Source organism: Capsicum annuum, chromosome 12 (genome assembly GCF_002878395.1).
Source record: "Capsicum annuum cultivar UCD-10X-F1 chromosome 12, UCD10Xv1.1, whole genome shotgun sequence".
NCBI lineage: Eukaryota > Viridiplantae > Streptophyta > Magnoliopsida > Solanales > Solanaceae > Capsicum > Capsicum annuum.
The window spans coordinates 220,912,879-220,918,465 of record NC_061122.1 but is presented as its reverse complement, the minus strand read 5'-3'; positions in this window follow the sequence as shown (position 1 = coordinate 220,918,465).

Genomic DNA, 5,587 nt, shown 5'->3' with positions numbered 1-5,587 from the left:
AAATTTTTTATTTTGATTGTAGTTTAGTTTGGTGACTTGGTAGGTGACTTAGTCAATTGAAATTGATAGTGTAGGTACTTTAAAAGTAAATTTTTGTTTTGAATGCGGTTTAGTTTGGTGACTTAGGTGATGACTTAGTGAGTTGAAATTGACCAAGTTTAGGTACTTTAAAGGTGAATTTTTTGTTTTGAATCTTCTTTAAGTTTGGTGACTTGGTAGGTGACTTAGTCACTTGAAATTGATTAAGTGTAGGTACTTTGGTGGTGAATTTTTGTTTTGAATGTGGTTTAGTTTAGTGACTTGGGTGATGACTTAGCTACTAATGGTAGGTACTTTAAAGGTGAATTTTTTGTTTTGAATCTTCTTTAAGTTTGGTGACTTGGTAGGTGACTTAGTCATTTGAAATTGATAAAGTGTAGGTACTTTAAAGGTGAATTTTTATTTTGAATGTGGTTTAGTTTGGTGACTTGGGTGGTGACTTAGTGAGTTGAAATTTACTAAGTGTAGGTATTTTAAAGGTGAATTTTTGTTTTGAATGTGGTTTAGTTTGGTGACTTGGGTGATGACGTAGTGAGTTGAAATTTACTAAGTGTACGTACTTTAAAGGTGAATTTTTCATTTTGAATGCAGTTAAGTTTGGTGACTTCGTAGGTGACTTAGTCACTTGAAATTGATAAAGTGTAGGTACTTTAAAGGTGAATTTTTATTTTGAATGTGGTTTAGTTTGGTGACTTGGGTGATGACTTAGTGAGTTGAAATTTACTAAGTGTAGGTACTTTAAAGGTGGATTTTTTGTTTTGAATGTAGTTAAGTTTGTTGACTTGGTAGGTGACTTAGTCACTTGAAATTGATAAAGTGTAGGTACTTTAAAGGTGAATTTTTGTTTTGAATGTGGTTTAGTTTGGTAATTTGGGTGATGACTTAGTGAGTTGAAATTTACTAAGTGTAGGTACTTTAAAGGTGGATTTTTTTATTTTGAATGTAGTTAAGTTTGGTGACTTGGTAGGTGACTTAGTCACTTCAAATAATTGATAAAGTGTAGGTATTTTAAAGATTAATTTTTGTTTTGAATGTGATTTAGTTTGGTGACTTGGGTGATAACTTAGTTAGTTGAAATTTACTAAGTGTAGGTATTTTAAAGGTGAATTTTTTGTTTTGAATGTAGTTAAGTTTGGTGACTTGATAGGTGACTTAGTCACTTGAAATTGATAAAGTGTAGGTACTTTAAAGGTGAATTTTTTTTTTGAATGTGGTTTAGTTCGATGACTTGGGTGATGACTTAGTGAGTTGAAATTTACTAAGTATAGGAACTTTAAAGGTGAATTTTTTGTTTTGAATGTAGTTAAGTTTGGTGACTTAGTAGGTGACTTAGTCACTTGAAATTGATAAAGTTTAGGTTTTTTTTTGAATGTGGTTTAGTTTGGTGACTTGGGTGATGACTTAGTGAGTTGAAATTTACTAAGTATAGGTACTTTAAAGGTGAATTTTTTGTTTTGAATGTAGTTAAGTTTGGTGACTTAGTAGGTGACTTAGTCACTTGAAATTGATAAAGTGTAGGTACTTTAAAGGTTAATTTTTTTTTTTTTTGAATGTGGTTTAGTTTGGTGACTTGGGTGATGACTTAGTGAGTTGAAATTTATTAAGTGTAGGTACTTTAAAAGTGAATTTTTCATTTTGAATGTAGTTAAGTTTGGTGACTTAGTCGCTTGAAATTGATAAAGTATAGGTACTTTAAAGGTGAATTTTTGTTTTGAAAGTGGTTTAGTTTGGTGACTCGAGTGATGACTTAGTGAGTTGAAAATATTGAAGTATAGGTACTTGAAATGTGAATTTTTGTTTGGAATGTGGTTTAGTTTGTTGTTTTAGGAAGTGACTTAGTCACTTGAAATTGATTATGATGTAGGTACTTTTTCATTTTGAATTTAGGTACTTGAAATGTAAACTTTTTGTGACTTGATCTAATTAGTTGACTCTGATTGATTGTGTAGATGGAACCTGATTATAGCTGGATATATCAACGGAATAATGATAATAAAATGGGTCTTGTGTCAGACGATTTGTTGAACATGCTGTGACACTTGATGTTTGGTCACATTTTTGGGCTATTCGTTGTCCTTGTGTTTGATATGATGGTATAAATCTTTTAAAAAAAGAAGTTGTGAAGGAACATCTTTATAGAAGGGAGTTTCACGAGGACTTTTTAAGATTGCATACTATTGATGGTGATGTTGAGCAAAATAACTTTGTTGCTGGTGAAAGTAGTAGGCCTGCAGGGTATAATGAATATCAAGATACTAGGATGACAGAAATGGTGCACAATGCTTTTGGGATGCAACACGGGGGTGACTTTAGAAAAAATGTTGAAGATGTTCCTAATAGAGAAGCAGGCAAATTCTATGAACAATTGCATGTTGATAGTCATCATTTGTTTGACGGGTGTTCACACTCTCGTTTGACTATTTCTGTTAGATCATTAAGTATTAAATCTGACTGGAATATTGCTGAATAAAGAATGAACTCAATGATAGACCTCATTAAAGAGTTAGTTGACCCCAGCTTAGAGGTTCCTAATTCTTTCTATAAGGCAAAAAATATTGGTGTCAAAGCTGGGTCCCTCCTCGATTAGAATTGATTGTTGTGAAAATAGTTGCATGTTATACTTTAATGAAGATTCTAACCTAGAGTCCTGTAAGTTTTTTCAGCACCCTCGATAAAAGCGTGGTTGTAGTGGAAATAAAATTGATATTAAGTAGATGCATTATTTACCTCTAATACCAAGGTTGAAAAGGTTGTATGCTTCAAACAACTCAGCTCCTCATATGAAATGGCACAGTGAAAATAGAAGGCCCACTGGTGTTCTGTGGCATCCATCTGATAAAGAAGCTTGGAAGCATTTTCATGCAACTTATTCAGATTTTACAACTGAGCCATGAAATATTCGTTTGGGATTATGTGCGGATGGCTTCTCTCCTTTTCAGTTGGTGCTGCGCCATATTCATGCTGGCTTGTATTTATCACCCCGTATAATCTTCCTCCTGAAATATTGATGACTAGTCCCTATATATTTCTGAATTATGTTGTTCCTAGCCCACGTAATCTAAAAAGCGAAATAGATACCTACTTGCAACCTTTGATTGATGAACTTCAAATTTTATGGCATGGGGGGGTTGAAACTTGGGACATCTCACTTAAATAGAATTTCAATCTGCATACATATCTAATGTGGACTGTTAATAATTTTCCTTCTTATGGAATGTTGTCTGGGTAGATGACAGCTGAAAAGTTGACTTGTCCATACTGCATGAAAAAAATAAAATCTTTCACATTGAGACATGGCATGAAAAATTCATGGTTTGATTGTCATCATTGTTTTTTGCCATAAGATCATGAATTTAGGAGACTTAAGAATGCAATTAGAAGGAATAGAAGGGAACATGATGGTCCATGTAACGCTTCAAAAATCTGTCCCGAGACGTCACACAGTGCTTAGGACCACAAGTGATCCCAATCTAACCCTTCTACTGGCATAACTCATAAGAAACTGAATGATATGCATAAAACGACTGATTTTACTATGCGAAAACATAATAATGATGGAATCTGGGGAAAATACAATATCAATACAACTTTTACATTCAGATAGAGTCTGAAAGAGGGACTAAAAATACATAACTGACTCTAACTAACATCTGTGAAGCCCCTACTATACTGACTATAGATAGCTAGAACGCTACTCCAACTATATGAGTAAGAAAATAAAGTACATCAACAACATCTAACTAAAGTCCCCGAAGTAGGAGGACTCATCATCTGCTGGCTAGAATCTGGAAACTGTCTGAATATAGTGTACGTGCTACAACTGAGTTGATACCTACATTATAAGACAATGTAGCACATAGACATATATGTGGATTAGTACTTTGAGGATGTACTGAGTATATGGGGGTGAATGCATAATTAAAAATATTATCTCATCATCATAATTTGCAAAACAATACATGTTAAATGTAAATTACTCACATAAGCTGAAATATCTAAAATGCTGGAAATAATAATCATGAGAAGCAAATCATGCTTCATAAATCTAGTGAGTCATAACATTTAGTTCTAAAAATTGTACTTGTATTCTCCGTTTAAATCATACTGTCTAAGTGTAGAAAAGACTCACTCTAAATCTGAAATCTAAAAGCTGAAAATTCTAGTTAATATCTTTCTGTAAAGAATAATCTGAGTAAAACTTGTGAGCCTTAACACTTAGTTTTTCTGAAAGCTTTTTGTTACTCTTTCTGTTCTAGAATCTTTAGTCTGTAAGCTTTAAAACTTTAGGGAAAATACTTTATTTGAAGGGAAATACTTTAAAACTATTCCAAAAATCTTATTATAGGGAAAAACTGTTCTACAAGGGGGGTTCTCTTAACCGACATAAACCATGCGAGCTACATAGAGTTCAATATCTCGTCCTCCAAAGGAAGAAACCTCACGTTGGGGAGAGGTGTCATACTCTTGCCAGGGAGTATAACCTCAGCTAAAGTGATCACAACTGCCCACTATGGGCACTTAATCTCAATCCTACGGTGGCACGTAGTTCTGGGGTATAAGACCTTGGAATCATACCTAACTCGGTGCTAAATACTACTCTCTTTTTATTTGCTACGCTCATCTCGTGGAAATTTACTTTAAAACTTGCATAAGGATTTGTTATGAAATTAGTTATGCATTTATCTGAATAAATATGTAAACGAAGCTATTTTGCTTTATGTAATCTGTATAGTGAATTTCAGAACTAATCTGAGGATCAAAAGATCAAAACTTTATTGTAAATCTAATATAATCATCTCATAAGATGCTTAAAGCATTATCTTTTCTCAAAATCTCAACATTTAAACTTGGGGCTTAAAAACTCATGTATCAAACTCATGTCAAAATATTATGAAAAATCATGCTTGATAATAAACAATGGTAATTCATCCCAAAATCTGGGAATTACTGCAATAAGCATGAAAATATGAAAGTAAACATGCAATTCAACTTCAGAGTATCTTAAAACTCATAATCTTTGCAAATATCAATAATGGGTATGAACCCTAATTCAAATCTCCTGTAATTTCAGTCAAAATCATGTAAATTTGTAATTGAAAACTAATTTTGGGCACAAGGATGAAAATAGTATCCTTGTTCATAACCCCACATATCTTGATTGATGATTAGATGAAGAAGCTCGAATTATTAATTCCTATTTGAGTTCTTAAAGATGAATTCTTGATTATCTTGCCTTGGGAATCCTCAATCTTAAGCTATCTTGGAGAAACCATGGTGAAATTTAATTTCTTGAAGAAGGAACCTTGAACTCTAGGGTTTTTTTAGGGAGAAAATTGATGAATATAAGCCTAAAGTACTTAGAATAGGCTTATATCTTATATTTGGCGGATTGAGGGCTTGGGAATTGACCAAAATGCCCTCTTTAAACTTCTGAACGAAACTAAAAACGTAACATTTTTTCGATTTGGGTGGCCATCGCAACGCGCCACAATCGTGGTACCTCACTGGAAAAGGACGAGTGGGAACTGGATTTTCTCCGCGATGCAGA